This window comes from Staurois parvus, unplaced genomic scaffold, assembly GCF_062004578.1.
Source record: "Staurois parvus isolate SC_StPar_1 unplaced genomic scaffold, SC_StPar_1.0 ptg000002l, whole genome shotgun sequence".
NCBI classification, from domain to species: domain Eukaryota; kingdom Metazoa; phylum Chordata; class Amphibia; order Anura; family Ranidae; genus Staurois; species Staurois parvus.
In genome coordinates this window covers 4290807-4315204 of record NW_028317798.1, presented here as the reverse complement: position 1 = coordinate 4315204, position 24398 = coordinate 4290807, and positions in this window count along the sequence as shown.

Here is a 24398-nt window from a genome sequence, read left to right as displayed (position 1 = left end):
CTCTCCTAGACACTGCTGTTCTGAAGGCCAATAGATGTATTTCTGCAATGAAAAATCATCTCTGCAGGATTGCTAATCCTCTAACGTTTGGAATTAGATTTACTGATGTCACTGCTGTGGAACTCTGTCCTTGCTGGAGAGGAAGCTGTACCTTAAAAACGGCAGTACAAGGAATTTTCTGTTTCTTTATCATTCATTCTATGGATCTTTGCTTTCTCAATCTCTCCTGCTTTCTTGATCATTGCCCTACTGATCATCAGATCATCTATCACCAGGGTGTAGGTTGAAAAAGAGGAAACAAAGCCCTGCCATGATGGCTGCTTCTGTACAGAGACAGTGCAGAGCAGAGCATGGTAGTTCAGTGATGAGGATAAGACCAGCTGCTGGAAGCCTAAAGACAATACAGGTGATCCCCAATCTACTTTCCTTTTTTGGGGAGTACAGCTTCCAAAGTATAGGTCCCTCTTATGTAATGGATGGCTTGCTAACCAATAGTGAGGTTTGGAGGGAGACCCAATTTTAATTCTACAGAAATTTCTTTTCAACATAAGTGCAATTTATAGACTTGACTACTCACGGAAGATGAATTTGCGTAACAACCTGCTTACAATATGCCAGTAGATAAAGAAGTCTCAAAACTGCTGGAACAAAATATTTTGGAGTAATAAAACCAAGTTTAAAATGTTGTGTTTGTAAAGGAGACATCAAAGCCTATGAAAATAAAACTCAACAACCCTACCATGTTGCATGGAGCTGGATTTTTGCAGATTTGGGGGGGTGTGAGCTACAGTGGCATGGGGAATTTACTTCAAACTGACTGAAAAGTGATTGGAGCATATTACCAGAAAATATTGGAGGAAAATGTGCATTTATTAGCTGGAAGTTGCATATGGGGCCTGCTGAGACTTCCAGCATGACAATGATCCAAAATATATGGCAAAATATACGGCCAAGTCAACTCTTTGCAGTTGCTGCAGCAGTTAAAAGTTAAGGGTCTGGTGTGGCCATCAGTTTCCTGACTTCACCATCATTGAAACATTTTGCTGAGATCTCACAAATGCTGGACAAACCAAGTAGAATGGGCAGCTTTTCCACATAAGAAATTAATGGGGCATATTCACGGCTATCGCAAAAGATTGTAAGCCTTCACTGATGCTAACATGGGCAATACAAAATATTAGAAACTAGCGTATCGCAGACTTTTGAATTGGTCCATTTTTGTTCCTTTGGTGCTATGGGGAGCCATTGTGTAGTATTTTTTTTTTTTTAGTTATTTGGCGGGTTGCAGGCATCATGACTGATATTGGATTTACATGGATTTTTTGTTTGTTTGTTTTAAATTAAGGACTTGTCAAACATTTGGGTGCTTTTATTCCTGTATGACAATTTGTTTGTGAATGAAGAGAGGTGCTACCGTGTTTCCCCGAAAATAAGACACAGTCTTATATTTTTTTTTGGCTCAAAAAAACACACTAGGTTTTATTTTCGGGGTAGGTCTTATTTTTTAAATGTCCAGGTGTGGACAGGGGGTGCAGAGGTGAGCTGCAGGCAGTTGTGGATGAGGATTACTATGGAGACGGCCGGCTGATGACAGTTGTGAGCTGCAGTCAGGTGTTGCAGTGGTGACTTGACAGGTGAGTTTCAGACAGGGTGCAGATATGAGCCACAGACAGGGTGAAGGGGTGAGTTGCAGATGGGGAATGCGGAGGTGAGCTGTGGCCAGGGGGTGCAGAGCTGAGCTGTGGCCAGGAGGTGCAGAGCTGAGCTGTGGCTTGGGGGTGCAAAGGTGGGTTGCAACTCAGCTCACCTCTGCACCCCCCCAGCCTCAGCTCACCTATGCACCCTGTCTGCAACTCACCTGACTCAATTTACCTCTGCAACACCTGACTGCAGCTCACCTTTGCACATCCCCCCTCCACTGCCCTCATATGGTTAGCTAGCTTTGCAAAACACAGCTGTCAGCAGCCGGCCCCTCTCTATAGTAACTCCCGTTTCAGGTCCTATCTTCCCACACAGTGCACCAAGCGTACTTACTCACTGCTCCGCCTCTACCCCACTGGCCGGCGATCACCCTTGGGGCATCGGCTTCCATGCATTAGACTGCAGGAGGAGATGCCCCACCCCTAAACACACTGCATACTGCACCCGCAGATATCTGTTCCTTCCCTGTCCCACAGTGAGTGCAGAGGTAGGGAGGTTCTGTGGGAACGGATGGTGCTGTCACTTCAGCCGCGCTTCTGTGTTTATAAGAGACAGTAGATATGGGTGTGCGCAAGGCCATTGCCGGAGGTCGCAGAATGGCGTTCTGCCACGTTCCAGCTGAAAAAAAGCCCTGATCACAACTAGGTCTTATTTTGGGGGTAGGTCTTATACTTTAGCAATTCCCAAAAATAGCACTATGTCTTATTTTCGGGGTAGGTCTTATTTTAGGGGAAACATGGTATGTACCCCATGCTCATTCACGGGAGGGGGCGGGGCACAGTCACTCAGTACCAACAAGGTTTGGCTTCAATTTGTTATTGTACTGGCCAGATCAGCAGATGAAAACAGAGGGAAAAAGCCTAACAAAAAGAGAAAAAAAAGAAGAAAACTCAAGGAGCCATTACATCCAGTTATTAGTAAGCTGCAGTATATTACTTTTTTATTTTGAGTTTAGTACGACTTTAATGTCCACATACAGAAAGGCTTCTTCACAGGAAGAGCTGTGAAAATGTGGAATAGGCTCCCTTAAGAACTAAATCTGGCCAGTTCAGTGGAGCGTTTTAAAAAAGGACTGGATGCATTCCTATAGTAAATGCACAAAATATAACTGGATATTTACATTTATAGATAACAACACCAGGGATTGTTAATCTAGGGCATATCCAATTGCCTTCTGGGGAATTAGGAAGGTTTCCCCCCCCCTCGTTGGAGCAATCGGACCATGATACATTTTTTTGCCCTCCTCTGGATACACTGTGGGTATAGGTTTGTGAATATGGAGGTTTTCAATTTATTTTTCTTTCTATTGGTTGAACAAAATGGACTTATGTCTTCTTTTAGACTGACTATGTGTCCCCTCTATAGTACCCCCACAATACTGTACATAACAGACCATTAAGGGGAATGTTGGGATCTGTGCACCATGTTTTCCTTTAAAAATGTTCCCAAGGGAAGTGCACCCCACCCCATGCTATTTTTTGACACCCTCTTGCCTATTAGCCCAAAAAATGGGTATTTTTATTTTAAAAGATTTAGCTTTATATGTTTCATTTGGGGTGGGTTTTGGTATCCAAACATCTTTGAAGCTCACTGAACCCTGTTCCAACTGAACCAAAGGCAGTTTGGCTTGTCATTAGCACCAACATCACTCTGATGAGCTAGCATCTCTCCTCCAATATCTTAGGTATAAATCACTGATATTCATAGTCCACTTTAGCTGTTTGTAAAGGGACCCCTCTCTCACAATTTATCAATCCAAGAGGACCCTTCTACCTGATCAGTGATCTAAGGGGTTGCGTTCCCACTATTCACTAATAAGGCATTTTGTCACGGACTATCAATTTAAAGGGGGCACTACAATTTTCATTATCTACATTTCTTTTCTGACCATAATTGTTATTGTCTTTATTTATTATTACTTAAATGCATTTTGTTGTATAGAGCAGGCTGGTGTTAAAAGAAAATGATCCACTTTGAGTATTAACCGCCTGGCCACAGCTCAATAGTAGAAGTACTGCTACAGGGCGGCAGAGCTGTGCAAAATCACAAATATATACATGATTTACATTTCTGGGCAGAGGGCATGTGCGCTGCTATTGCCTACCTGCGCTGCTATTGGCAGATAGGGATGTCAATCAATGGGTCCCAGCCGGCGATTCCTGGCTGACACTCGGCGATCACCGTGTAAAGCTGACAGGGGAGAGACCTTTGTGTAAAGCATGGACATACTGTTTTGTAACTCTCTGCACAGCAGAGAGATACAAAGCAGCAAGTCTCCCTACTAAAACAGCACACAGGTGATCCCTTTGATCTCTCCAGATGTTAACCCCTTCCTGCCCAGTGTCATTAGTACAGTGTCAGTGCTTTTTATTAGCACTGACCACTGTATTAGTGTCATTGGGGATGTCAGTGGCAGTTAGTTCCCACCCAGTGTCAGAATGCCCGCCACAGTCCTGCTGTAAGTAACTGATGACTGCCATTTATAGTATATATATATATATATATAAAAGAAAATTCCAGTATTCATACCACCATTTGCAGACGCTATAACTTTCACGTAAACCAATTAATTTACATGTATTGGGATTTTCTTTTAGCAAAGACATGTAGCAGAACACATTTTGGCCTAAATTTATGATGAAATTTGATTTTTTAATTTTTTTTATTGGATATGTTTTATAGCAAAAAGTTAAAAATATTGGGGTTTTTTCCCCAAATTTTTGGTCTTTGATTATAGCGCAAAAATTAAAAAACACAGAGGTGATCAAATACCACTGAAAGTAGGCTCTATTTGTGGTAAAAAAAAGGACATAAATATCATTTATGTACAGAATTGCATGACTGCGCAATTGTCAGTTAAAGTAACGCAGCGTTGGATCGCAAAAAATGGCCTGGTCAGGATGGGGGGTAAATCATCTGGGCAAGTGGTTAAATACACTAAATATGCCAAGTTTGTATTTATTTTATTTAATACTTTAATTATTATATTTACAATTGGATTGTTCTAATCATTCTAATGTACCATGATTTTTTTCAACATGGGTTCCCTGAGATCAAGAATTAGATCTTTCCAGCTCAAGAAATTGTTTTAAAAAAAAAAAAATTAGATGCAATCCTAAATGCATAAAATATAGCTGGATATTAACAGCTATAGGTTTTCTAACTTTTATTTTTTTCTATTGATTGAATTAGATGGACTTGAGTTTCTTTTGCAATCCTGACTATGTAACTATCTATACAAATTTATTTGGAACAATGTTACCAAAAGAGAAAAGCAGATTTTATCAGCAAAACACGAGGCGACTTAATTGAAATTCCACAATTTTATTTCCATATAGTAAAATAGAGATACAAAACAAATGCAAAACCATCAAAACACAATATGTCTGATGCTAGCCAACTTACCTTATTTCTGTTTGATAAGGACAGAAAAAAGAAAAAGAATGATAAAATGCTTATGGATCAATGGAAAAGTTTTTCCATGAGGGATATTTGAAAATTAAAAAATTTAGTGGAGCACTTAGAACAGGGGTCTCCAAACTATGGTCCTCCAGCTGTGTAGCCTCCCTGGAGGTATTCCCGAGTGTAGCTCGGGGTAAAGTTTCAGTAACACAAGCGGTAACCCCGAGCTACACTCGGGCTTACCATGCGGCGCTGCTCCGGGATCTCTTCTTCTCTTACCTTGTCCTGTGCTCCCGCGATGTCCCTCCTGCAGTGTCCCCGGCAATGTCCTCCGGCGGATGGCGGCATCTGTCATCTGGGTTCTGTCCCCTGCGACGTCAGGACGTACGGGGGACGGAACCGTCGGGAAATTTGAAAATGACAAAAAGTGACATTCACTAAAATCACATAGTAAAACATTACTGTATCAAGCCATTTCACATACATTTTGTCCCTAGTGCTTTGTCCTGTGCCCTGCCTTCATTTTTACTGTTCTTTCTGCCTGGAAACTGAGAAACGTCCATGGCGTCCAAAAAGTGTCCCTTTAGGTCAAAATCGGTTTTAGACCAGCTAGAGAACAGCGATAGTAAATCAGAACTACTTGTAGAATTGAGTGATAATGATTAGTGGGGAAATTCGTCATCACACTGGAAACGATTTTGTGACTTTGCTCAGTGATGTGTGAACTTGGCGCTATATTTCAAATTTCAGTGTTTTTGGTTTGATTATATTATTGAATTAAATTTATTATTATTATATTATTTTTTATCATTATTTATTAAATTATAATTTATGATTTCGTGTTTCAAATTTTAACATACCCGGGATGTTTACTAGACTCTTGTTCGGACAGATTTCATCGAGTTATTCTTAAAAATGACAGGCCTACAATAAAAAAATACATATTTCCATGCAAAAATATTTACCGTTTGAGCACAGAAATATGGACATAATCAGACCGCTAGGGAGGTTAAATACTACAAGTCCCATCATGCCTCTGCCTCTGGGAGTCTTGCCTGTGGCTGTCAGAGTCTTGGAAGGCCTCATGGGACTTGCAGATCCTCAACACCTTGAGTGCCATAGTTTGGAGACCCCTTAGACAAAAATAAGAACTCCACTAATCCAGGAGGTGAGACATCAGAAATCAGACCTTCTGGCTTTAACCTACCTGGTTTGGAAGGCTTTGGACCTCTTTACAAAACGCGTTGACTTTTGAGTATGGAGACGCTTTGAACTATGACCCAGAGAACTAAGGCTAATACTATGCCATAATAGCTATATATATATATATATATATATATTCTCCATCTCAGGGTTGGATGTTGGCTAGTATCAGACATATTGGGGTTTATTTACTAAACCTGGTTGACTCAGAATCTTGGGCACCTGTGCATGGTAGCCAATCAGCTTCTAACCTTAGCATGTTCAGTTAAGCTTCAGCAATAAAACCTGGAAGCTGATTGGTTTTTATGCAGAAGTGGACAAGATTCTGAGTCAACCAGGTTTAGTAAATAAACCCCATTGTGTTTTGATGGTGTTGCATCTGTTTTTTATCTCTATTTTACTATATGGAAATAAAATTATGGAATTTTCATTAAGTCACCTTGTATTGTGACGATAAAGTCTGCTTTTCTCTTTTGGTAACATTGTTCCAAATAAATTTGTAAAAATTTTAGGATGTGGCACGGTAAGGATCTAGATATATTTCTATGTAACTATCTGAAAATTATTTCATGAGTTCCTCCTTGGAAAAAAGACTAGTGTTTTTCCCAACGAGGAACCCATTAAATAATATTTGAACTCAGGGAAACCCCTACTAAAAAATCATAGTACATTACCATGAGCAGTAAAGATGCAGATATACTATATAAATTTGTAGGTAAAATACATTTATTTTAGGTATAAATAAATTGATAATAATTACAACGGTAGTTGTGATCGTGCCTTTTATTATTTTTAGAGATGAGCGAATCGAACATGACGAAGTGGAATTCGTTTCGAAGATTAGGAAAAATTCGATTCGCGCCGAATCCGAAAATTAGCAAACTTTGGATGCACGAATCGAATTTTCCCAAAAATGGCGGCGACATGTGTGGCGACGGAGCGGGGATCTCTGGGAAGGCGCGCAGACAAGGCGCGCTGACCCATAATGCATTCATTCATGACATGTGATCGCATTAGCCAATCAGCAGCCAGCCAGCCAGCACTGTGTAATGGTGGAGCTATAAATCGCGGCCATCTTAGAATTCTCCATTAGCCTCCGGTCATTCAAGAGAGACAGACCTGTCTGTATTAGGGACAGAGTTAGGGCCACAGAGACTTTAGGGCCACTGAATCGTTACTCAGGGACACAGAATTGTTACTCAGGGACACAGAATCGTTCCTCAGGGACACAGAATCGTTCCTCAGGGACACAGAATTGTTACTCAGGGACACAGAATTGTTACTCAGGGACACAGAATCGTTACTCAGGGACAGACACAGAATTGTTACTCAGGGACACAGAATTGTTACTCAGGGACACAGAATCGTTACTCAGGAACACAGAATTGTTACTCAGGGACACAGAATCGTTACTCAGGGACACAGAATTGTTACTCAGGGACACAGAATTGTTACTCAGGGACAAGGAATTGTTACTCAGGGACACAGAATTGTTACTGAGGGACACAGAATTGTTACTGAGGGACACAGAATCGTTACTCAGGGACACAGAATCGTTACTCAGGGACACAGAATTGTTACTCAGGGACACAGAATTGTTACTCAGGGACACAGAATCGTTACTCAGGGACAGACACAGAATTGTTACTCAGGGACACAGAATTGTTACTCAGGGACACAGAATCGTTACTCAGGGACACAGAATTGTTACTCAGGGACACAGAATCGTTACTCAGGGACACAGAATTGTTACTCAGGGACACAGAATCGTTACTGAGGGACACAGAATTGTTACTCAGGGACACAGAATCGTTACTCAGGGACACAGAATCGTTACTCAGGGACACAGAATTGTTACTCAGGGACACAGAATTGTTACTCAGGGACACAGAATTGTTACTCAGGGACAAAGAATTGTTACTGAGGGACACAGAATCGTTACTGAGGGACACAGAATTGTTACTCAGGGACACAGAATTGTTACTGAGGGACACAGAATTGTTACTGAGGGACACAGAATCGTTACTGAGGGACACAGAATTGTTACTCAGGGACACAGAATTGTTACTCAGGGACACAGAATCGTTACTCAGGGACACAGAATTGTTACTCAGGGACACAGAATCGTTACTCAGGGACAGACACAGAATTGTTACTCAGGGACACAGAATTGTTACTCAGGGACACAGAATCGTTACTCAGGGACACAGAATCGTTACTCAGGGACACAGAATCGTTACTCAGGGACACAGAATTGTTACTCAGGGGCACAGAATCGTTACTTTCTGCTTCACAACCACTATTGTACGTTCAAAGAGTTAAATCCTGTTTTATGTTTGGGGTGCTTATTGAATTAAAGAGTATGTCAGACAACACGCAGAGGAGTGGCAGAGGAGGCAATGTTTCAGGAGCGAGCAGACGTGGCAGCAGAGGAAGGGGTCGAGGCAGCACTAGTCGCAGCCAGAGGCCAGTGCTCCCGGTGTCATCCAGCGGTCGTGTCTCCACCGACAACCCTGCCGTCATCGATTGGTTGGCTCGGTCGTCTTCCTCTTCCCAGGTCACCTCTGACACCTACAGCCAACGGTCGGTGGGTACGTCAGACACAACCGTTAGTTGGCATGGCCCGGGAGCAAGCCCACTGAAATCACGTGTCCTCTACCTGCCCCTGTCCTTTGGTGTTCCCTCACCAAGCGAAGTATCGCATGCTGTGGGCTCAGCCCCACTGTACAGTGAGGAAGAGCTAACAGAGGGCGGTCAGGAACGGGGGGAGACATCCGCCTCTTCAGCAGCCAGGCGAAGAAGTAGTGGCGAGGAGAGTGGCTCGGTAGCCGGTCTAGAGACAGGTCTGTCTCCTGACCCACACGCAGCCGAGGGGGCTAGTAGTGACGCGGAGACCCTAATTGATGATGATGAGGCTGATCGCACTTGGCAGCCTCGTCGTCATCAGGCTATTGCTTCCGCATCATCAGGAGAAGAGGGTGCCAGCTTGCCAGCGAGCAAAACAGTCGGTGGGTTGCCCAGGAGGCAGCAGGGTCGCAGCAGTGTCAGTGGAGGCAAACGGCCACGGAGTAGAGCACCAGCTCCACTGCAGCCTACCACCACGGCCAGTAGTGGTGCCGGTGTGCACGGAGGAAGTAGCAGTCAGCCAATGAGGAGTAGCGGGGGCAAAGTTTCCTACTCGGCGGTGTGGCAATTTTTCGTCAAGCCGCCCGAGGAAGTAAACGTAGCCGTATGTCGACTATGTGGCCAGAAAGTCAAGCGTGGCCAGGGGGCCCATGTTGGGACTACAGCGTTGCGTCAGCATATGCAGCGTCGCCATTCGGTGGCCTGGGAAAACCATGATAAAGATACGGCGGTTCTGCCTGCCCCAGCCCCCGCTCCATCACCCGCTCCGTTACTTGCTCCGTCACCCGACGTCAATCGCCCTCTATCAGCCAGTCAAGGCTCCAACACCTCTGCTGAGGGGAGTTGTCGCTCGTTGGCATCTTCCGCTCGTTCAGATGCTCCTTCTCCTGCTACTCCTCTTCACGGATTCCGTCAGCAGTCTTTCTTGGAATCCGTTTCCAAGAGACAACAGTTTGCGAGCACGCACCCGACGGTGCAGAAGCTGAACGTCCTCCTGTCCAAGTTGCTGGTGCTGCAGTCCCTCCCTTTCCAAGTGGTGGACTCAGCACCTTTCCGAGAAATGATGGCTTGTGCCGAGCTGCGGTGGAGAGTGCCAAGCCGGCATTTCTTCGCCAAAAAGGCAGTGCCAGCCCTGCATTCACATGTAGAAGAGATGGTGGGCCAGTCTTTGAGCATGTCGGTCTCTGCCAAAGTGCACGGCAGCGCCGACGTGTGGAGCTGTAACTACGGTCAGGGACAGTACATGTCATTTACGGCCCACTGGGTGAACGTGGTGCCGGCACAGCCGCACCAGCAACTTGGACAGGTCATGCCGCTTTTGCCTCCACGTTTGCACGTCCTTGGTCCAGCAAAGATGTCCGCCTCTACCACCTCTTCTTCCGCCGTGTCCTCAGCCGCCACCCCCGTGCCAAGTCCCATTACCCGACCGGCATATCACATGTGCAGGGCGCAACGGTGTCACGCTGTGCTGCACCTGGTATGCCTTGGTGAACGTAGTCACACAGGGGAGGAACTTCTGAGTGTAATGAACAGAGAAATCGACAGATGGCTGTCTCCGCGCAAACAGAAAATCGGAACCATGTTGACCGACAACGGAAAGAACATGGTGTCTGCTCTGCGTCAAGGAAGGTTGTGCCATGCGCCATGCATGGCTCACCTGTTCAATCTGGTTGTCAAGCGGTTCCTAAAATCCACCATCCCACTGCAAGACATCCTTAAAATGTCACGTAAACTTTGCATGCATTTCAGCCATTCCTACACCGCAAAGCACACCCTCCTTGAGCTGCAGTGGCAGAACGGAATTCCACAGCATCGCCTGATCTGCGACGTTGCAACAAGGTGGAATTCAACCCTACATATGTTAGACCGCCTTTACGAACAGCGAAAGGCAATCACCGATTTCCTGATGTTACAAGCGGATAAAGGTACTCCCCTGTGTAACTTAGATGTCAGCCATTGGCAGCTCATGCGTGACACCTGCCGCTTGCTCAGGCCCTTTGAGGAGGCCACGCTATTCGTGAGTCGGCAGGACTATGGGATGAACGACGTCATTCCTCTGTTGCACGTCCTGGAACAAATGCTGTTAACAATGGCTGGTCAGGGTGCGGTAGACGTGGCGCACAGATCTCAACACCACATGACCCCTGTGGGGGCAGGGCAGGAAGAAGAGGAGGAGGTAGAGGAGGACATTGGTGCTCAAGAATTATTGAGTGAAATGGGTGGTTTTTCCACTCAGCGGACAGGAGTGGAGGAGCAGGAGCATCTGGTAGAGGAGGAGGAGGAGACAGAGGACCCAGACGCACCATGGCAGTATGCTGTGGAGATGGAGGCAGGGAGTCCCTCGCATTCCTTGGCACAAATGGCCCATAGCATGCTCGGTTGCTTGCGTAGCGACAGCCGAATAATAACCATCAGACAGAGGGATGACTTTTGGCTGTCCACCTTGTTGGACCCTCCTACCGTTCAAAAATGGTGGCCTTTTTCACACCTGCTGAGAGGGAGGCCAAAATAAAGTACTATAAAAACCACCTATGTAGTCAGTTGGTCTCTGCCTTTGTGCGCCAACGTCCATCCTCAGACACTGTGGGCCCTGTGCGCTCGCGTTCCGCTGCCATGGCAGCAGGGGAGGGGTGGGGTGGTAGGAGCAGTGGCAGCTCCACCAGCAGCGGCTGCCTCAGTCTACAGTCGATGATGAGTAGCTTTCTTCACCAGCGCAGTGAGGAAACTACTAACCAGCCGCAGCAGCAGCAGCATCAGGTGGACCTGGAGCAGGACCTCAAACAACAGGCTCGGGCCTACTTGGACAGCACCCTGCCAACCGAGGTAGACAATCCCCTTGACTACTGGGCAACGAAACTTGACCTTTGGCCCCAACTAGCTGAATTTGCCCTTGAAAGGCTGTCATGCCCGGCCAGTAGCGTGGCATCGGAGCGCGTGTTTAGTGCGGCAGGAGGTATTGTAACTCCGCGGAGGACACGACTGTCCACCCAAAGTGTGGAGAGACTGACGTTTGTGAAAATGAATCAGGCGTGGATTAGTCTGGATTTCAAACCACCAGTTCCTGACACAACTGACTAAATCCGCCATGAATCATGCCCCAAACATGTTATTATTTTTAACATAGGCCTCTGTATGGCCTTCAATTTAAGCTGCTTACGCTTCGCCACTCTGTAATGGGCCCCTGTACCGCCTGCTCTTGCTGCTGCCAGGTCCAGAGTGTGTCATGGGTTCCTGTACGGCCTCCCATTGCTGCAGGTCTGGGTCCAATTTGTGGTAGAGACTGGTTTTGTTCAGCCATGCTTGAGCGAGTAATAACAGGTCTGTGCTGCCCTTTGGTGTCTGGCTTAATGCGCACAACACTGAACGTCCCAGCTTTTGTCAACGATTTGCCGTTAAGTGATGCAAACCCGCTGAACCACGTTCATGAGGAGCCGGTACAGGGGGCCATGAATCAGTATGGACCTGGCAGCAGCGTGAGCAGACGACAGAGGCACATGGCGCAGGGTGGCGGTGTAGGCAGCATTATTCTGAAGCCATACACAGGCCTAGGTTAAAAAGCGGAAGCCGTCAGCAGCGTGAGCAGACGACAGAGACACATAGCGCAGGGTGGCGGTGGATGCAGCAGTATTCGGAAGCCAAACACAGGCCTCGGTTAAAAAGTGGAAGCCGTCAGCAGCGTGAGCAGACGACAGAGGCACATGGCGCAGGGTGGCGGTGGAGGCAGCAGCAATGGAAGGCCATACAGCACCCTATCACAAAATGGAACCCACCAACAGTGTAAGGAGACCTGAAAGTGGCACATGGCAGAGTCTGGCGATGAAGTCAGCAGCAATGGGAGGCCGTACAGGGACCCATGACACACTCTGGACCTGGCAGCAGCAAGAGGAGGCGGTACAGGGGCCCATGGCAGAGTGGCGAAGCGTAAGCAGCTTAAATTGAAGGCCATACAGAGGCCTATGTTAAAAAGTCCCCCCAGCAGCAGCGTGGGGAGACGACTATTAGTCGTCTCCCAACGCTGCTGCTGGGGGGACTTTTTAACATAGGCCTCTGTATGGCCTTCAATTTTAGCTGCTTACGCTCCGCCACTCTGCCATGGGCCCCTGTACCGCCTCCTCATGCTGCTGCCAGGCCCGTAATCTGCCATGGGCCCCCGTACCGACTCCTCATGCTGCTGCCAGGCCCGTAATCTGTCATGGGCCCCTGTACCGCCTCCTCATGCTGCTGCCAGGTCCAGAGTGTGTCATGGGTCCCTGTACGGCCTCCCATTGCTGCTGTCTCCATCGCCACACTCTGCCATGTGCCACTTTCAGGTCTCCTCACACTGCTGGTGGGTTCCATTTTGTCATAGGGTGCTGTATGGCCTCCCATTGCTGCTGCCTCCACCGCCACACTGTGGCTCCACACTCTGGTTTTGGCCCCGTGACTGCCCAAATGAGTGAAGTGTGCGGTGATTCTAAGATCGACGGCACTCATCTGCATGTCATACTGACTGACAGTATTAGTTCTCTTCCCCAGCAGACTCCAAGGGCATTTAAATTAAAGGTACAGTGTTCTGCACTAATATAAAGGCTCTCTGAAGCCTAGAAACACCCTTTTTATAAGTTAAATTCGCAGCGAATATATTCGCCTCGAATCGAATTTATTCCGCGAATTCGGCGAATCAGCCGAATCGAATTTTTGAATAATTCGCTCATCTCTAATTATTTTCAATTGGACCTTTTTATCATCCGGTCAGATGGCGACTGAGGAAATGTTAGAAAATCTATTCTTAGAACATTTCCTCCACTTTCTCATCTTATCCTGGGTTGTTGTTTTGGAATTCAGAGAACGCAGTCTTTGGCAACTGTTGACTCATATTGAATATGGGACACCATTATGTAAACAGAGACACTGTGAAGCAAGATTTGTGACAGGTGCCAAGGTTAGTTACAGACTACTTACATGAGGGTGGATCCCAAACCTATGCATACACTGGATTCTAGTATTTCTTATGACAGGCAGGTGGACATGATGCTGAGACGTGCATTTACACTGCAGTGTGTCAAGAGAAAATATATGCTAAATAAACACTTTGGGTGCCACTGCTGAATACACAATTCTTAACAGTGTAGGTTGTGTGAAAAAATATATGCCTTGGAACATAGTCTAGTCTGTTCCCATATATTCTCTATATTAAAAGAAATTCCTGGCATCACAGAAGTAAGTCAGCTGTCATCACTATTATATTGCAACTGCCCTAAAAACAGAAAGTCAATTCAATTTACCTTTAGTTAGAATTGTATAGAATCCCTTGTATTAAATTCAGCAGGTTTTTAACAGTGTTTGAGGGTGTGGCTGCAATATCTTCTTTGCCACTTTCAAAAAGGAAGGACAGAATTACAGAGGTCTGATGCTCATAACATGGGTACACATGCTCTGTATTTTATTTACAATTACATTCATCCTACCCCTCAATTTCAGGTTACTTATCTATTTAACATAGAGCCAAAATCTCATATAAACCTTAACATGTTATATCTGAACTCCAGGCAAATATGAATCACACAAATTAATGCAGCTCTGTATTCATTAATCCTCTCACTGCCAGAGCTATTTTTTTTTTTTGCACACATTAAAGACCGGAATTTTAGGCTACAAGACTAATGAAAACCACAATACATTATATAATTTTTAAAAACAGAGAACCTGTAGAATGAAATAGGGGCAGTTACAGATTATAATGTCACACAGCATTCGCGCAAATGTTTATCAAACCCATATTTTCAGTAAAAAAATACACTCAGACTATAAATCTAGTGCACCAAAAACAATATAATAGCCATTTTTTTGTAAAATATAAAAAGATGAGGTTGTGTAGAGTAAATATATACCAAACATGCCAAGACTTATAACTGTATGCTCCTGTGAAAACTAGAGTACTCAAAATCAACCAATAGTAAAGTTGGATTATTCTTTTGTACCTATAGCCAAGCCTTATTATAGGCACAGTACACAGTAGGTACAGTGAATATCTCCTAAACCTTTAGCATTTAGGAGATATTCACATTTGTAGAAGCCAGTGATGCCATCACTCCAGTATGCCATCCATTGAAAGTCCTGTGCTGCGATTGTGACTCCTGTGCTCATGCGCAGAAGTGATGTCATTGTAGCCCAGCCATTCGAATGGCCGGAGCCCACAAGCCCAGAAGGAAGACCAGGTAAAGATGGAATTCCTGCAGTGGAGCGATGTCATCGCTGACAGGGATTCCATCTTCATCTGGTCTCCCTTCCGGGCTCCGGCCATTTGAATTGCTGGGCCACAATGACATCAGTTTTAAAGGCAAGTCTGTCCTAATGTGCTAGTATGCTGTGCATTCTAGCACATTATGACATTAACCTGCAGAGGCATGATTTGCTGCTTTAAAAGTCTTTTCAGCTGTATGCAAGAGATTGGATGGCTGTAAAGTGAAGTCATTTCCACAAGAAAGCCTGCATCTTGATCTGAAAATGTAAATAAACTCTCAGCTGCTATAGCAGCCAACAGTCTGTTTAGATATTGGTGCTGCCGGTGGCAGTGAAAGGGTTAATATAGCATTAAAAGTGGGGAAGCTCAGTGACTAAGTGGTTAGCGCTTCCACCTGGCAGTACTAGAGTTGTCGGTTCGAATCCCAACCACTGCAACACCTGACTGGAGTTTGCATGTTCTCCCTGTGCCTGCGTGGGCTTCCTTCGGGAACTTCAGTTTCCTCCCACACTCCAAAGACATGCTGGTAGGTTAATTGGCTCCTGTCTAAATTGGTCCTAGTATATATAAATGTTAGTTAGAGACCTTAGATTGTAGGCCCCTTGAGGGTTAGGTACTGATGTGAATATACAATATATATGTAAAGTGCTGCGTAAATTGACAGCGCTACGGTACCAGGGGCAGACTGACCATTTGGAAACTCGGGCACTGCTCGAGGGCCCGGGGTCAGTAGGGGGCCCCATGAGATGCCCCTGGTACCTTTTTCATAGTTTTTTTTTGAGTTTGAGCAAGGACACAGGGGCCCTATGATCCCCTATTGCCTGGGGGGCCCATGAGTTGTTAGTTCGCCCCTGATAAGTACCTGAAATAAATAAGTATTGATGCAGAAAGTTTGAGTACCATTGTTTGTTTTCTTTTGATGTTTCTTCACTTGCTGTACCAGATACCTAATGGAAAGTGAGTAGAAATCTCTCCATGCAAAATATCTCCAGTGCAATGGACTACCTTCCACTTATCACTGCAACAGGTATATTCATTGAAAGTTTTTCCTTTACCTCTGCTTCTGGTGACAAATGTAATATTTTGGATAGGGCCATTACTTTATTTCCCAGTGCTATTGGTCAGTAGGGCAAATAGAGAGAGTGAATCTCCGCAAAAGAGACCTGAACAGCAGTGATAGAAATTCCAGTACTTCTCGCTTTATCAAAAACACTTTAACCACTTGCCGCCCAGCCACTGTATATATACGGCGGCAGGGCGGCACTCGCAGGCAAAACCATGTTTTAAAACGTGTGTTTTGTAAACAAATAGGGGGCGCGCACGAGGCGCGCCGCCGCCCTATCTGTCCCGCCGATCACCACCGCAGATGTGAGTCGCTGGGTCACAGCCGGTCCTTAGCGCTGTTTCCCGGCGATCGGCGGCAAACAGTGACAGACAGCACAGCTGCAGTAGCTGTGCTGTCTGTCACTTCCCTGTCAGCTCGAGGATGAGCTGATCAAAAAGAACAGTTTCTCTTTCTCGATCAGCCTTGTCTTGTCCAGTACACCCCCCCGCCCCCTAGTAAAACACTCCCCTCACTCCTATAACCCTTCCCTGCAAAATAAAGTTAACCCCTTCCTCCCCATTGCCATTAGTACAGTGTCAGTGTTTTTTTTTTTTGCACTGATCACTGTATTAGTGTTTTTGGGGATGTCAGTGACCCCAAGTCAGTACCCCCCAATGTCAGAATGTCCGCCGCAGTCCCGCCATAAGTCGCTGCCATAAGTCCCTGATCGCCGCAATAATTCGCTGATCGCCGCCATTATTAGTATAAAAAAAAAACTAAAAATCCCAGTATCTTTCCCGCCATTTGTAAACGCTATAACTTTCACGTAAACCAATTAATTTACACGTATTGGGTTTTTTTTTTTAGCAAAGACATGTTGCAGAATGCATTTTGGCAGAAATTTATGACTAAATTTGATTTTTGCATTTTTTTTTTTACTGGACATGTTTTATAGCAAAAAGTCCAAAATATTGTTTTTTTTTCCTCAAAATTGTCAGCCTTTTTTTTTATAGCGCAAAAAATAAAAACCGCACAGGCGATCAAATACCACCAAAAGAAAGCTCGATTTGTGGGGAAAAAAAGGATGTAAATTTCATTTATGTACCGTATTGCATGACCGCGCAATTGTCCGTTAAACTAGCGCAGCGCTGTATAGCAGAAAAATGGCGTAAATTGCAGTATTTATACCATAGTTTGTAGATGCTATAACTTCCACACAAAGCAATTTATATACACTTATTGGGATTTATTTTACCAAAAACATGTAGCAGAATACATTTTGGCCTAAATTTATAAGCAACTTTGAGTTTACTAAATATTGTTTTTCTTCAAAATTTTTGGCCTTTTTTTGTTTATAGCGTGAAAAATAAAAAGCGCACAGGTGATTACACCGAAAGAAAGCTCTATTTGTGTGAAAAAAAGGATGTAAATTTTGTTTGGGTGCAGCATTGCATGACCGCGCAATTATCAGTTGAATTAGTGCAGCGCCGAGTAGCAAAAAGAGGCCTGGTCATTAAGGGGGGTAAATCCTCTGGAGCTCAAGTGGTTAAAGTGATATTAACCACTTGCCCTCCTGAGGATTTACCCCCTTCCTAACCAGGCCTCTTTTTGCTATTCGGCGTTGCAGTATTTCAACTGGTAATTGCGCGGTCGTGCAATGCTGTACCCAAACGAAATGTACATCATTTTTTTAACACAAAATAGAGCTTTCTTTAGGTGGTATTTGATCACCAGTGCGCTTTTTATTTTTCGCGCTATGAAAAAAAAAAACTATATTTATTGCTTTTGGCTATAAAAAATATAGTAAACTCAAAGTTAGTCATAAATTTAGGCCAAAATGTATTCTGCTGCATGTTTTTGGTAAAAAAATCCCAATAAGTGTTTATTGATTGCTTTGTGTGAAAGTTATAGCATCTACAAACTCACATTTCTTGAGGTGCTAAAATACCAGAATAGTACAAACACTTCCAGACACCCTAAGCTATCTGCTTAGAGGCATATTGAGTCCATGGAATATTTATTTTTTTGCACAAGTTTTTGGAAAATTACAAAAACTTTTTTTTTTCACAGAAAGTTGTCATTTAAATGATATATTGCTCACACAAGCCATGGGTATATGTGGAATTACAGCCCAAAATACATTCTGCTACTTCTACCGAGTATGGGGATACCACATGTGAGAGACTTTTTGGCAGTCTAGACACATACAGGAGCCTGAAATCCAGTAAGCACCTTCAGGCTTTTAAAGGGCTTTATTTCTCATTTTGCAGATCTCATAAGTTGCCACAAATTTTTGAAAAATGCAGAAAGAAAACAAAAACATATTTTTTATTTTTTTTTTATATTTCAAAACCTTGTGAGAACAAACAAGATCTGCAAAATGCTCACCATGCTTATTATCAAATTCCTTGGGGTGTCTACTTTCCAAAAAGCGGTCATTTGGGGGGGGGGGGTTGGTGCTATCTTGGCATTTCAGGGCCTTCGAAACTGTGATAGGTAGTCAGTATAATGAGGAAATTAAGCCCTTTAAAAGCCTGAAGGTGCTTATTGGATTTTGGGGGTCCTGTACTTGGCTAGACTGCCAAAAAGTCTCTCACATGTGGCATCCCCATACTCGGGAGAAGTAGCAGAATCTATTTTGGGCAGTAATTCCACATATATTCATGGCATGTTTGAGCAATACATCATAAAAGTGACAATTTTGTGTAAATAAAAAAAAATATATTTTTTCTCATTTTCCAAAAACTTGTGGTAAAAAAATAAATTCTTCTATTGACTCAACATGCCTCTCATCAAATAGTTTGGGGTGTCTACTTTCTAAAAAGGGGTCGTTTTGGGGGGTGGGGGCATTTTATGCCCAGCATTAGAAGTTTATGCCACACATCACTCACTCTTCTAACCACCTGAACACTAATCCTTTTCTGACACATTTTGTTAATGAAAATAATCACTGTTTTTTGCTAGGAAATTACTTTCAACCCCCAAACATTATATATTTTTAAAGTAGACACCCTAGTGATTACAATGGTGGGTGCTGCAATTTTTTATGTCACATAGTACTCACGCAGCAATTTTTCAAACGCAATTTTTTTTACTTTTTTTACTTTTAATGCACAAAAACACAATATATTGGGCAATTATTTGGTAAAATATAAAAGATGATGGTATTCCAAGTAGATAGCTACCAAACATGACATGCTTTAAAATTGCACATGCCCAGTACAATGGCGACAAACTGCATACAATTTTAATATCCATAGGCAACGCTTTATAAGCCTTTGCAAGCTACCATTTTAGATTTACACAGGAGGTCTAGTGCTAGAATTACTGCCCTTGATCTGATGTTTGCGGCGATCCCTCACATGCATGGTGCAACCGCTGTTTACATACTGGCACAGGGTCAATGCTCTCACGCACGGGGGGGGCAAGGGTGCTTTTTTTTCAGTTATTTAGATTTTTTACATTATTTTTACACTGTTCCTTTCATTTATCACAGGGAATGCAAACATCCCCTATAACTTCAATGGCCATTGTCATATATTCTTTTTTGAGAAATCTGGGTTCTATCAGGCTCTAGATATCTCCTCTGCCCTTACATTATCTAATCTCACCAAGATCGATGTGATCAGATGCTTTCCCAATTTACAAATGGCACTGTTTATATCCTGTGAAACTGAAGTGATGAAATGCTCATAGCTTCTGATTTCTTAGACTATAGAGATGATTGGCACCATTCTGTTGTCCAATCAGCTAGCGGAAACACCGGCTGCATTCTCAGGTTCTCCCGATGGCACGGGACTGCCCAAGAAGGCCGTGGAAGGCAGCAGGGGAGGGGGGGCACCTTCTCCCGCTGCTTGTAAAAGCAATCCTGCAGCTAATTATCCACTAGGATTGCTTTTACATGAAAGCCGATCATGAGCTGAAAAAAACAATACCAGGGTGATGCCTGCAGCTGCAGGCGTCATCATAGTATACCCACTCAAAGTCCAGTGATGTACCAGTACATCGCTGGTCCTTGTTGGGTGTATATGCTATGTTCTTTTTTTTTATGCAGCCTGCCAGAAAAAGTGTATGGTATGCCCACCATTAGAATACCGCCCTGCATCCACCCACTTCTAATGGTAGACACCGGAAGCAGTTAAACATGTCCAGTAAAAAAAAATTTTAAATAAAATTTCATCATAAGTTTAGGCCAAAAGGTATTCTGCAACATGTCTTTGCTAAAAAAAATCCCACTACATGTAAATTAATTGGTTTACGTGAAAATTATAGCACCTACAAATGGCAGTATAGATACTGGTTTTTTTTTTTTACTAATAATGGCGGTGATCAGCGACTTATAGCGGGACTGCGGCGGGCATTCTAATATTGGGAAGAACTGAGACTGTACTAATGGCACTGGGCAGGAAGGGTGTAACATGAGGGGCGATCAAAGGGTTAACTGTGTGCTGGGAGAGTTTTACAGGGGGGGGGTGTTCCCAAGCCAACAGGGAGGACGAATGTTGGTAAACAAAGCATCCCTCTTCCCTGTGGGTAATCACCAGGCGTCAGTGGGTAATCACCGCACTCCCTACCTGGAAATGTAAAATCAAATATATATATATATGTGATTTTGCACACCCGTGCCATCCTGTAGCAGTATTTCTGCTATACGGTGGTCAGGAAGCGGTTAAAGGCAGGTTAAAAAAAAACAAACAAAAAAAACATGTCATACCTACTCTGTGCAGTGGTTTTGCCCAGAGCAGCTCCAATCCTCCTCTTCTTGGGTCCCCTGCTGGAGCACCTGGCCCCTCCCTCCTGACGAGTGCCTCCATAGCAAGCAGCTTACTAGGGGGGTATCCAAACAGGTTATGAGATTTGTCATAAGCATGAGCTGACAGTTAGTTTTTGTTAAAAAAACATATTGTAAAAAGTATGGTGCCTAAAAAAGAGGAGGCTTCTGCAGTGTCATCTGCTGGCCATGCCTGAGGTTGAAAAAAATTTTGACAGGCCTTGAACTGCCAATGCATTTAATGATGGTTCTGTTCCAAATAAAGGCAGCTTACAAGACAGAATTTCCAATTTAATTTTAATGCATGTACAGTTTTTTAATTAGTTAACAATTTTGGCTGACAGGATTATAATTTGACATTTTTTCTCTCTTGGATTTTCTTTTCAGTTTAGAATAGCCTAGATCATATCACATTAATTTTGCCAAGTACATAGACTTGAGGTTTTTTTAAAGTGGCAAGGTATTTAAAGCTGATCTTCACCCTAAAGGGCTGCCCTGCCTTCTCTCTCTCTTATTAATGGAATGTTTTTTTTAGCACTTTATTGGTGCTGCAAAGCAGCACACCTGCAATCCTCACCTAGGCAAGAATTTCTTCCTCTTGAGACCCAAGAGAGCTCTATGGCACATCTGACCACCTACCGGATTCCCCAAGGATCTGCTCATGTGCCGAGTTTTCCACACACAGCCAAAAACAGTTACCTGGAAGGTCCAAAACTTTCAGTCTTTGCTCATGAACAGTAAATCACCTGCGCAGATGTGCTGACAGGCTCTGCCAGGATCTGAAGGCTAGGAAGGGCCCAAGTTTGCATCTGCACATGCATCATAGTGATGGTGCCTGAGAGGGGCAGAGCCACCTGGGAGGATAATCCAAACTTAGGACTCCAGCTACACTATATTGCCAAAAGTATTGGAACACCTGCCTTTATACGCACATGAACTTTAATGTCACCCCAGCCTTAGTCCATAGCATTCAATATTGAGTTGGCCCACCCTTTGCAAATTTACCAGCTTCAACTCTTCTGGGAAGGCTGGTCACAAATTTTAGGAGTGTGTCTATGGGAATGTTTGACCATTCTTCCGGAAACGCATTGTGAGGTCAAGCACTGATGTCAGACGAGAAGGCCTGGCTCCCAATCTAATCTAATTCATCCCAAAGGTATCGGGTTGTAGGCCAGTCAAGTTACTCCACCATAAACTCGCTCATCCATGTCTTTTTGGACCTTGCTTTGTGCACTGGTGTAACGTCATGTTGGAACAGGAAGGGGCCATCTCCAAACAGTTCCTGCAATTTGGGAGCATGAAATTGTCCAAAATGTCTTGGTACGCTGACGCTGTAAAAGTTCCCTTCACTGGAACTAAGGGGCAAAGCCCAACTCCTGAAAAACAACCTCACACCTTAACCTCCCTCCATCAAACTTTACACTTGGCACAATGCAGTCAGGCAAGTACCGTTCTCCTGGTAACTGCCAAACCCAGACATGTCCATTGGATTGCCACACAGAGAAACGTAATCCACTACTCTAGAGTCCAGTGGTGGCGCGCTTAACACCACTGCATTCGACGCTTTGCATTGCACTTGGTGATGTAAGGTTTGGATGCAGCTGCTCTGCCAAGGAAACCCATTCCATGAAGCTCCCTACACACTGTTGTGCTAATCTGAAGGCCACACAAAGTTTGGAGGTTTTTAGCTATTGACTCTGCAGACAGTTGGTGACTTCTGTGCACTGTGTGCTTCAGCATGTGCTGACCCCACTCTGCCATTTTAGGTGGCCTACCACTTAGTGAATGAGTTGCTATTGTTCCCAGTTGCCTCTGCTTTGTTATAATACCACTAACAGTTGACCGTGGAATATTTAGTAGCAAGAAAATTTCACGGATGGACTTACTGCACAGATGGCAACCTATGACGGTCCCACGCTTGAATTCACTGAGCTCCTGAGAGCGACCCATTCTTTCACAAATGTTTTGGAGGGGTGTTCCAATACTTTTGGCAATATAGTGTACATGAAACTGTGAAACACCCACCATATTGAATTTGTTTAAAAATAACCATCTGATGTATTATATTTTTAATGGATTCAAATGACAATAACTCAGTTAACGCAGCTTTAAAGATGCAAATTGATACAGTCTATTTTCAGTAGTAAAATTTTATAAATTCTGTACTAAGCATTCATATTACAAATATAGAAGCTCACCTCTAAAAACTGGAGTCCAAAAAGCCAATCAAATCTCATTTCTCACTTGCAGTAACAAATACAGTTGCATCTGTCTGGATACTCAGTGCCATGCTTTCTTCTCCCTTTTGTGATTTTCATATACTGTATATCTTCTGTTGTTTTCATCACAAAAGAGTATGATATTCTATTTTATTGTGCAATATATTATTAAAGCATTCATAGTGTATTGCTCATGTAGCATTTGGAAATGAAATGTACAGTATACTTCAGAAAAACATGAAAAGGTGGGGAAAAACTATGCACGCATAGTATTTTTTTTTTTTGGTTGTCTTTTTTGGTTATTATATTTAGGGCTAGAAAATAACTACTTTAAAAAGATGTCATTTTTTTTCTTTTAGTCATGCAAATATGAAATATTGCATAATAATATTATTTTTCAGCCAACATGTTAAGCTATAGGTTTGTTGCCAAATGTTTCCCAGGTAAATTTTAAGCACTTTGCTGAAAAAAACCTTAATAGCTGAATCTTAACCCCGTGCTGCTGACGCCTCTGGAACTTTAAGATGTTCTAGACGTCAGGAGGCGGGGGCAGGTTTTATGTTCATGTGACTGCCGTGATTGTTTACAGCGCTCAATAGCTAAATCTTAACCACTTGCTGACCAGCAGTAGTACATTTACTGCTGGTCGGTGGCCTTCACAGGCACTGTGACATACTAGAACGTTGAGGTGCTCATACGCACACCCCCTGGAAATCATAGTGGTGTGCTCTGCAACCGCTGTGTCCATGAGACACAGTGGGTTGCGGTGCTTGATATTGGGCCACTATGAGAGGCCCAGTTACCATGTAATTAGAGATGAGCGAATCGAAGTAGCCGAAGTGGAATTCGAGTCGAATATCGGAAAAAATTCGATTCGCGCCGAACCCGAAAAATAGCCTAATTCGGACGCGCGAATCGAAATTTTTCCGAAAATGGCGGCTGACATGTGCGGCGACGGAGCGGGGATGTCTGGGAAGGCGCGCAGACAAGGCGCGCTGACCCATAATGCATTCCTCAACGACATGTGATCGCATCAGCCAATCAGCAGCCAGCCAGCTAGCACTGTGTAATGGTCGAGCTATAAATAGCGGCCATTTTGGAATTCTTCATTTGCCTGCAGTCATTGAACAGAGGCAGACCGCTCTGTATTAGGGACAGGGACAGAGTTAGGGCCACAGAAACGATACTTGGGGACAGAGAAACGATACT